Below are 11,521 nucleotides of genomic sequence, written 5' to 3'. Positions count from 1 at the left end.
TATATATATATGCACCTATATAGTCAGCTGGCCCCTGTGGGGATCCGAGCCCTTGACCTTGGTGTTACCAGGTCTATGCTCTACCTATTGAGCTAACTGGCCAACCCAAAAGTATATTTATGTCAATCTGTTCAGTGGTTCTTGGAAGGAATCCAGCATAAATATTATTGAACTGGAGACTCCTGATCAGAGTATTGATAGAGAAGCACTTCAGGTTGCATTTGGGTTACTGTGTTGAAATAAGTTCTTAATAAAGCGCAGGAGAATTTATTGCCATTTTGGCAGGAACTCGTGTGCTACAATTGGATGGTTTAATACAGCCACCTGGTGAGACAGTGAAGGAAGCAATTAATGTGAAAACCATATGTGATCACTACACATCTGCAGGAACCTATGGATTAGATTCTGTAAAGAAAAAAATGCCTCTCAAGCTGGCCCGTTAGCTCAGTTGGTTAGAGTGCAGCTTTATACCCCCAAGGCCATGGAATTGGATCCCCATACTGGCTAGCTGCCAAGAAAAAAAAAAAAAAAAAGGAAAGAAAAAGTGCCTCGAATGACTTCTACACAAGTTGATGACTCACCAGAATATTAAAACTTCCTGAAAAGTCAGTATAAACGTTATGAAACGGCTTATTAGTTCATCTGACTTACTTGTGATGCAACTGGAAATGTTTATATGCACAGCTCTAAAAAAGTGGATGTTCCTTCAAATTGTGCTTTCTTAGAATGTATCTTTGAAACAGCTTTTGATGGGAACAGTTGTCTGGTTTTCTAAGTGGAGAAAAGATTTTGAAGGTATGATCTTCCAAAAATGACTACCCAATGATGTGGTAATCAGGTACAAGTCTTCTGCCCTGAGAAAGAAGTTAATGATTTGTCGCTTATGTTATAAAATGCCATATAACTCATAAAGCACTCACAAGGGTTGTGGCATACAATGGGAGTTCTGTAAATATTAATGACCAGGATCTTTAATTATTTATCCTCTCCATTGATTTTTGTTTTCTGTCTCATGTCTTTTTTTTTTTTTTTAAAGATGACCAGTAAGGGGATCTTAACCCTTGACTTGGTGTTGTCAGCACCATGCTCACCCAAGTGAGCAAACCGGCCATCCCTATATAGGATCCGAACCCGGGGCCTTCGTGTTATCAGCACCGCACTCTCCCAAGTGAGCGAACCGGCCATCCCTATACAGGGATCCGAACCCGGGGGCTTCGTGTTATCAGCACCGCACTCTCCCAAGTGAGCCACGGGCCAGCCCATGCTGTTCTTTTTCCAATAAATGCAGTCTTATTAGTTTTCAATATTTCATGATGAAACTGAGGCTGATAATTGTCCTCTTGTCACCCATTATTTCATTGTAAAATAACATTATCCAAGTAGGGTGGCCAGATTAAGTACACAACACCTAGTGAAATTTGAATTTCAGGTAAACAACAACTTTTTTTATATAAGTATCTTCTAAATTGTTTTTTATCTGAAACTCAACTTTCATTGGGTATCTTTTTTTTTCTTTGCACTAAATTTGCAGCCCTTCCATTTCCACTTTGACTAGTTGATTACAGAGGCATTCTGGTTACTAGTTGGTCTTAATGTAGTGCTATCACCAACTCCTGATGGCTTTGTTAAGTCACAGATTGGTGGGCCTCAAACTCAGTTTCTGATTTGGAAGGTCTGGAGTAGGGTCTGAGAACCTGCATATAAAAGTAAACTTCAGCGGGCAGACTGGCTAGCTCAGTTGGTTAGAGCCTGGTGCTGGTAACACCAAGGCCCAGGGTTCAATCCCTGTACTGGCCAGTCATCAAGAAAACTAATAAAAAATGTTTTTTAAAAATCCCCAACTTTGTTCTAGAATAGTTTTCTAAAGTTCATAGAGTTTCTATATGTTCCACACCCTATTAACATTGTACATTATATGGTATATTTGTCACAACTGATGCACTAACTTGATATATTGATATGAACTAAGGCTCACACTTTATTGTGATTTCCTCAGCTTTTACATAATGCCCTCTTTCTGTTACAGCCTCCCCACCCAGGATGCCCATCACATTGAGTTGTCAGGTCCCCTTAGGCTCCTCTTGGCAGTGACAATTTCTCAGATTTTGCTGCTTTGGGATCACCTGAGTCTCTGCATTTTTATTTTTTTAGCTTCTGCACTGCAAGGGAGCTTTGGAGCTTTTGAACTTTGTTTATCTATATCGTCGCTGGCCGGTATGGGGATCTGAACCCATGACCTTGTCATTACAAGGCTGACTTCTAACCAGCTGAGCCTCCCGGCCAGCCCCAAGTCTCTGCATTTTTAACAAGTTCCCAGGTGAGGCTGATGCTGCTGGTCTTGTGTGTCATTGCAGATCTCTCCTGTGTTGGTCAAGCNCACCGGCCAGTCCTATATAGGATCCGAACCCGCGGCGGGAGCGTCCCTGCGCTCCCAGCGCCACACTCTCCCGAGTGCACCATGGGGCCGGCCCATACACCTCAAATTTTGATTGGACTTTACATCCACCGAGGCCTGCTTCCATCCTAATGAACAACTGGACTTTAATCATTGTACTCTAAATGAAATTGGAATTTACTCCCTGTGGTTAATGTACTTCATCGATCTGGCGTATTCCCTGTGAGATTTGTTCTCTTTATTCTCCCTGTCTTTAAGCATAAGACAACATTCTACAAACTGCTCATGCACAGAGTCCAATAATCCTCCAGGTTTAGCTCATACAGAGTCCAGTAATCCTCCAAGGTCTGGAAATATATCACTCTCTGCAGCAGATGGTCTCTTTGGGAGACCTGAGATCTGTCAGATCCCTTTGGGAGAATTCCTTGAGGAGGGGCATGGATTCAACCATCAAATGCATGTGGACTCCCTTTTCATCCAAGAAGTGGTTCTAGGAGTGACTGGTTGTTCTCTGGGTTGGTCATTTAGTCCAACCTCCTTCACCAGATCCAGAAAATGTTTTGATGATACAACCTGCCCATGTGGTTTTTTTTCTTAAAAGATGACCGCAGGTGAGGCTGATGCTGCTGGTCTTGTGTGTCATTGCAGATCTCTCCTGTGTTGGTCAAGCCGTCTCTCCTGACAACCTCTCTTATAAAGGTACACCTCAAATTTTTATTTTTATCTATTTTTATTTTTTGTCTTTTTCGTGACCGGTAGGGGGATTGCAACCCTTGGTGTGGTGTTGCCTGCACCGCGCTCAGCCAGGGAGCGCACCGGCCAGTCCTATATAGGATCCGAACCCGCGGCGGGAGCGTCCCTGCGCTCCCAGCGCCACACTCTCCCGAGTGCACCATGGGGCCGGCCCATACACCTCAAATTTTGATTGGACTTTACATCCACCGAGGCCTGCTTCCATCCTAATTGAACAACTGGACTTTAATCATTGTACTCTAAATGAAATTGGAATTTACTCCCTGTGGTTAATGTACTTCATCGATCTGGCGTATTCCCTGTGAGATTTGTTCTCTTTATTCTCCCTGTCTTTAAGCATAAGACAACATTCTACAAACTGCTCATGCACAGAGTCCAATAATCCTCCAGGTTTAGCTCATACAGAGTCCAGTAATCCTCCAAGGTCTGGAAATATATCACTCTCTGCAGCAGATGGTCTCTTTGGGAGACCTGAGATCTGTCAGATCCCTTTGGGAGAATTCCTTGAGGAGGGGCATGGATTCAACCATCAAATGCATGTGGACTCCCTTTTCATCCAAGAAGTGGTTCTAGGAGTGACTGGTTGTTCTCTGGGTTGGTCATTTAGTCCAACCTCCTTCACCAGATCCAGAAAATGTTTTGATGATACAACCTGCCCATGTGGTTTTTTTTCTTAAAAGATGACCGGTAAGGGGATCTCAACCCTGGACTTGGTGTTGTCAGCACCACGCTCTCCCAAGTGAGCCACGGGCCGGCGCTTTTCCACGAACTTTTTTGGTAAGGGGATCTCAACCCTGGACTTGGTGTTGTCAGCACCACGCTCTCCCAAGTGAGCCACAGGCTGGCGCTTTTCCACAAACTTTTTAAAATACCTTGTAGATTCATGGAACCATCACCACAGTCAAGAAACTGACCTGCATCATCACACAAAGATCTCCCTCATGCTGCCCTTTATAGTCACTCCTCCTCCGTGCCCAGTTTTAAAAAATATTGATGCCTGGTTCTCATCCCTGATTTAATTTGGTTAGAGTTGAGGCTTGAAAGTCAAGATTTAGAAAATGTCTCCGAGTTATTCTAATGCGGCAAAGTTTGAGAACAACGGGTGTACATTATAGCAAGAAATTTCTAGAATCCCAGCTTTATTTAGTGTAATAACCCAGTGGTTCTCAAATTTTAATGTGCATGTAATTTACCCTGAGATCTTGTTAAAATGCAGGGTCTGATTCAGTAGGTCTGAGGCAAAACCCAAAATCCTGCATTTCTAACAAGCTCCTAGGTGACGCCAGTGCTGATGGTTCACAGACCACCATCTGCATAGCAGGAACATAGCCTACTCCTGATTCCAGGTGTTAGTCAACTCAGCAAAGTGTTACAATCTCTCACCTGCTCAAGTCAGCATGCTGATTCCAGTATCTAATAAATGCATGTGAAATAATCAATTGTGCTTCTCACCCAGAATACCATAACAGCCTCTTCATCACTCCCACGTCCTCTCCAAACTATTATCGTGTGGCAGCCGCATTGACCATTAAGCAGGTAAATCTAATCCTTCTGCTTCACTCTTTAAACTTTTTCAATGGATATTTATTCCTGTAAGTGAAAAGACCAAGTGCTTAATATGCCCTTCTCCACCCAACATAAACTGGCTGCTGGTGACCCTAATTTCTGTCACTCTCAGTTACTCTCTGAACCAGGAAGGCTCCCCTTTATTTATTTATTATATTTATTTATTTTTTAATATATCAATATACAATGTAGTTGGTTTTCATAGACTCCATCCTGCTTAATGCCTGCCTGGAGGGCCTTCCTTTATGCTGTTCAATTTTGTTCAAAAGGAAATGTGTGTACCTCACTCTTGGTGCTTTTCCGTGTAGTTGGAGATATACTAGCTTAATACTCCTGCCTCGATCTACCTTCTCACTCATTCTTTCTGTGGGGAAGGAGGTTGGTCCAAGTGATTGGGGAATTTCAAAGGAGAAACTGGATTGAGAATGTGTATCAGTCAGGGTCCAATCAGGAGAAAGAAACCACACGCTAATTTGCACAGGGAAAGTTTAATGTAAAGCAGAGGTTGGCAAACAATAGTCTTCAGCTTTCTTTTTAACAGCTCACAAGCTAAGAATTTTAAAAATATTTTTAAAGGATTGTGAAGCAAATGAAAGAATAGCCAATATAAACCAAATGGTCTGCTAAGCCTAAAATACATACTCTCTGGCCTTTTACACAAAAAGCTTCCTGATCCCTGATATAAAGAATATTAACCACAACAAGGGCCTAACTATATATATAAAATACCCTATGGATATATATATTATATATATATAATACCTATATATATATATATATAATACCTACATATATAGGTATAATATAATACCTATATATATATAATACCTATATATATATATATATAATACCTACATATATAGGTATAATATAATACCTATATATATATAATACCTATATATATATATATATAGAGGCATATATAATACCAATATATATAATATAATATATTATATATAATATATTATATATATATATATATATATAAATACCCTGTGGATGAGGGTCTTTCACTTAGAAAAATGGGAATTCATTGAAAAAATGTAAAGAATATAATAGCAGGATTGGATTTACCTACTTTAAAGGTCAATGTGGCTTCCACGTGATAATGGATTGGAGGGTGTTGGGTGAGAGTGGGTGTCGGAGCAATGAAGATGCTGTTGGGGTATTCTGGGTGAGAAACAGGAGAATTGATGGATTCAGGTGCACTTACCAGGTACTGGCTTGAGAGGGTGAGAGGTCATAACAACTCAAGTGTTGGGGCCACCCTAAAGAAACAAGATTGATCCCCACTGAAAGTTTGGATGTTGAGACTGATGACACACACACCCACCCCAGGAGGGTATGGAAAGGTTTATTACACAATGGGATTTCAGAAGAGAGCAGAACGGTTTTCTCAAGCTGGTCTGAAAATGGTTTGAGAGGGCAAGGAAAGAAGACCGGCTTGGGGATTTTATGACGGTTAGAAAGCGGGGCCAGGTGCGGGCTACTGTGCATGGTTTGAACTTACCACTGGCTGCAAAGGAGGGAACGCCCAGGCTTTCTTACCAGCTTGCCCACACGTGGGGAAGTAAGGGAAGAGAAAGGTATGAGGCATAAAAACTGTGAGCAAACACCAAAAAAGGATCAGACTTTTAATTATACCAGGAAAGGAACGACTTTAAGAGTGAAGGTATAAACCTCATGGAAGGGGTCTGGTTGAAGCTCTGGCTTGGCCAGAGCTGGATCATAGTCACCAGGCAAGCGGTAAATAGCCCTCTGGGGTGCAGGTGGGCTGAGGCTGGCGGGTGGGCACTCAGAGGGGTTGGGGTATCAGGAGGGCTGTGGTGAGATAGTCGCAGGGCAGGAGCTGGGGCTGTGAATACACCAAGGGACTGTGTTCTAGTTGCAGCTGAGACAGTGTCACAGGATGTGCCCTCTATACGAAGGTACTTCAAAAAGTTTGTGGAAAAATATAATTATAAGATAATACGAAGTTTTCCGTGAACGTTTTGAAAGACCCTTCTACGTGCAGTAAGGTCCTGTAACAGGAGCAAGAAAGAAAAGACGGCGGCACAGTGGCTCCCTTTCCTCCTGTGATGTCTCTCCGGCTCCCTCTAGTGGCAGAGTTGATACTGCACTCGTTGCAAAGGGGACGTGGTGAACGCTCCATCACTGCAGAGTCGTACTGAAGGATGGATTTGAAGCTGAGAGGCAATAAATTAACTGGCCCAGAAGCCCTGTTTCTTTCTCTTGAAGAGGGCCTGCCCCAAATGAGCAAGTCGTGCTCTGCTCGGTACACTGCAGGGGGCTCAGCGCGCACTGCCTGTTGCCTGCGACAGGGTGTGTAATTCTAATTCTGGGGAAGAGTAAGCCCACTTGCACGATGATCAATAGCACATGCCCTAATATTTATTAGGGTCTTTATAAGTAACGAAGATGATAGAGATCCCGGGGTCCACTGTACTAAGAAAATGTGTTAATTATTGGGCAATAATAAAATATTATTTAATTAAGCAGTGAGAAAGTAGCATTAAAAACGCCTCCCATGGTGAAATTATCCTGTATAATACTATGATGGCGAATGCATGTCATTATTATACATTTGTCCATACGCATAGAACGTACGACACCCAGCGTGAACCCTGATGTCACCCATGGACCGTGCGTGATAATGAGGTGCCGATGCAGGTTCACGGGTGCTGATAATGAGGAAGGCTGTGCACGTGTGGGGGCAGAGAGAACGTGGGAAATATCTGGACCGTCTTCTCAGTGTTGCTGCAAACCCGAATCTCTAAAAACCAAAGTCCTTAAAAATGCTTCCACGTTGTACAAAGTGAACGTATTAAACATCTAAAGGGAAAGACAGAGAACCTGTGTGTGTACCTGTTTTTGTTTCTTCCTAGCCTCTTCTCTTCCCTACCCCTCCACTAAAACAGTTCTTAGCAGAGTCCACAGTGATTTTGATCTTGCCAGAGTCATTGCTCATTTCTCACTCCTCCTCTAACTCGAACTCTTAGCAGCTGTTGATGGAACCGATGACACCATTCCTCTCGGAACCTTTCATTGTCCCCTTGGCTTCAAAGACAGTCTGGCCTGACCTTCCTCTTTTCCACCTGGTTTCTCTCCTTCGGTCTCCTCTGCCTCACATTCTCCTGTCTACCAGACTTCTAAATAGTGGCATGTCCTTGTTATGAGGTTAAAAAAAAAAGGTCAGATTGTTAGAATACAATTTTTTAAAATTTATTAAGTTATACACATTTACTATGAAATAATTATAAAAATACAGAGAAAAATAAAAGAATTTTTAAAAAAAATTTTAAATTGTCTTTATTACAAATTTTAAAATCTGAGGAAGCTCCTATTTCCCTACCCAAGGAGTTCATAAACATGTACAGCAGAGCTAATTCATGTTTTTTGTTGTTGTTGTTATAAAGATGACCGGTAAGGGGATCTCAACCCTTGACTTGGTGTTGTCAGCACCACGCTCAGCCAGTGAGCAAACCGGCCATCCCTATATAGGATCCGAACCTGGGGCCTTGGTGTTATCAGCACCACACTCTCCTGAGTGAGCCACGGGCCAGCCCAGAGCTAATTCGTTTTAAAAGGACATTATTAAAAAGGCAAAAGGTAGTATCCATACCCATTAGTCCAACTTCTAAGAGACAGTGCAATCCTCAGGTAGTCAGAGTACCAAGGTTAGTAAGGTGGCCTTAACCACCAGAGTTTATAGCTCAATTTCTTCATTTAAGACCAAGGTATAAAAATGTTATAATCCAACAAGGGACAGATTACTCTGTTCCCAAATTACACTTCTTGATGGGGCCCCAAATTTTCTACTTGAGATGATGTTGGGTTTTTCTTTTCCACCGGCGCTTGGGATGTTTCCCCAGATGCACTACTCTGATTCTCTATCTCTTCTGGCACAAAGGTGAGTGGAAACTGTCTTTGAATAGTGCATGCCACTTCAGTATAACCTCTGATTCCTAAGTAACTGAGCTTTCCATGAGAAGGCCCCATGGGCACTCATATTTCCTGATGCCACACAAAGTAAGAGTATAAATGAACTCGGAAAAGACTAGGCAGCACGCTGTTTGCAGGACAGCCAGTTCCTCAATGTAGCTCATAGGTCTGGGCAATCAGGTTATCCACATAAGGTGTCCGTCTGATTTGGACCCAGAGCCAGAATTCGGAGCAGCTGACAGACAAATCATTAAGACCGTGCATCATCACAAAAAGCGTGAGGAGCCCTCCTAATGTGCCAGAGCTCTTCATTGCCTCAGATCTTGACCCAAGGTGTCACAGGAAACAGGAACAGAAAAATAAAAGAATTTTTTAAAAGTATACTTTCAATACCCAGAAATATTAATTGAAAACAATTTTTTCTTCTTTTCTTTTTAAAATTTATATAGTTTTGTTCTCAGGTCACACAAGAGTATTGGCAGTCTATAATTATGGCTTTCTATATTTGCTCATATATTAATTGACTTTTGTAAATTAAAAAAAAAAATCCAAGAGCCCTCTACCATCTCCAAGAAATAGAACACTAACAACAACACACATCTGTCTAGGTGCTTCCCTGAGACTCCTCTCCCAGCCTCCTCCCTTTGAAGAAACCGTTGTCACATGTTCTAACTTCATCATTCCTTTACTTTAAAAAATAGTATTATTATATATGCATACCTAAAAATATATTGTTTAGTTTTGCATTTTTGTGAACAGAAGAGTACTGAAGGTAGTCTTTTTGAACTTGCTTTTTCATTCAACTTTGTTATTCGAATCCAGCATGTTCTCACTCATATGTGGGAGCTAAAATAATAATAGTAATAATAATAACAATAATAATTTGAACTTTTATTTATTTATTTATTTATTTATTTATTTTAAAGATGACCGGTAAGGGGATCTCAACCCTTGACTTGGTGTTGTCAGCACCACGCTCAGCTAGTGAGCGAACCGGCCATCCCTATATGGGATCCGAACCCGTGGCCTTGGTGTTGTCAGCACCGCACTCTCCCGAGTGAGCCACAGGCCGGCCCATAATTTGAACTTTTAGGAGTAGAAAGTAGAATTGTGGTTACTAGAGGTGGGAAAGGAGAGGTGGGAGGGAGGATAGTGAGAGGTTGGTTTACGGATGTGAAACTGCAGGTAGATAGGAAAAATATGTTTTATTGGTATACAGCAGTGCTAAGCATCTGTAATTAACAATTATTGTATGCTGTGAAATGGCTACAAGAGGAGAGCTTAACTGTTCTCATCACAAAGAAATGATAAATTTTTGCAATGATGAATTTACTAACTGCCCTGATTTGATCACTACACATTGTATACAGGTATTGAATATAACTCCATACCCTATAAATATGTACAATCAATATGTTTCAATTAAATTTAAAAAGCCCAAATCAATTCACATTGTTAAGCATAACTGTGGTTTACTCATTTTCATTACTGCACCATATTCTGTGCATGGAAACAAATATGCTGCAATACAGCTGTCCTCCTGTTGGTAGATACTTGGGCTGTTGCCTATTTATTTGTTATTCTATCCATTCTTCTCACTATTTTCTCTCTCTCATTTTCTTTTATTAAAATAGGATCACATGAGGCATAGTATAGTTAGAATTTTTAGACATTAATCTATAAATCTGAATCATGTCCCTTCTTCAGTCAAGCTGACATAATCATGGGCTCACAGTCTCAGAGAAACATGTGGTTGAGTGAAAAAAAATTTTTTGCAAGTTCTGACATTTGATTTCAAAAGGTGATAAGCTTAGATAATAGCTTTAGATGGTAGAAAATATACACAGCATCTCTTAGAAATCCAGTGGGCACTCCAAGATTTCCCCATGCTCCAAATAAAAGAGAGTCTCCTGGATAGCGAGGAGAGAATATGAGAAGAAAAATGAACAAAACAGGAAGGAGGGAGAGAAAGAGAAAGAAATTGAGAGAGAAATTGGGGGGCCCCAAGAATACAGCTCACCTAGAAAGATTGGAAAACCCCAAATAGAAATAGCGACATGTCCACAGGCTCATAGGAGAACTTATGAAAGAATTCTGTGCATTAAATAAGGCATGAAACCAACAGGAAGCTTCCAGAAGGCTGAACATGTCAATGGCAATCTGTGTACAACAGTGAACATGAACAAGGTGCTCCCATGGGTGTGTTGACAAGACACAAACTGATTGGGGATGAGTGTTGTGATATTAAGAAGGACCAATTTCTTCATCAGTTCAGGTGCTGCACAGCACGAGGTGGCTATGGATAAGCTGGTGCTACAAGCACACACATCTTGGTTGTTTTGAAAAATTTAAATTTGGGGCCGGCCCGTGGCTCACTCGGGAGAGTGTGGTGCTGATAACACCAAGGCCCCAGGTTCGGATCCCATATAAGGATGGCCAGTTAGCTCACCGGGTGAGCGTCGGGCTGACAACACCAAGTTAAGGGTTAAGATCCCTTTACCGGTCATCTTTTAAAAAAGAAAAAAAAATTTAAATTTGAACATTATAACGGTTTATTTTATCAGCACCGCACTCTCCCGAGTGAGCCACAGGGCCGGCCCAATATAACAGTTTATTTTAGAGCTGATTTGTATAGTGATTATGACAGATGTCCAGCAGACGGCAGCAAAGGTCTTGTTCTAACAGGTGAGGCCGGATGGTTCTGCCTTAACTGCCAACATTTAAAATAACCAATGCTTTTGGAGAAAACTCTCTTCGTGGGAAATAAAATAACATAAATAAAACAGCCAAGTTTTCAAGCAAAAAAGTGTCTTTCTAACTGATACATCAAGGAGTGAGCATCTTTTTTAAAAAAATAAGCTTTTC

General features: G+C 41.4%; 1 pseudogene; it reads left to right on the top strand.

Annotated features, from left to right (window-relative positions):
* LOC103598660 overlaps positions 1–795 on the top strand; it is a 4,800-nt pseudogene extending 4,005 nt beyond the window's left edge.
* The last annotated feature ends 10,726 nt before the right edge of the window (positions 796–11,521 follow it).

Source organism: Galeopterus variegatus, unplaced genomic scaffold (genome assembly GCF_000696425.1).
Source record: "Galeopterus variegatus unplaced genomic scaffold, G_variegatus-3.0.2 Scaffold2704, whole genome shotgun sequence".
NCBI lineage: Eukaryota > Metazoa > Chordata > Mammalia > Dermoptera > Cynocephalidae > Galeopterus > Galeopterus variegatus.
Note: the sequence above shows the minus strand (reverse complement) of the source record. Positions and strands in the feature narration are given on the sequence as shown.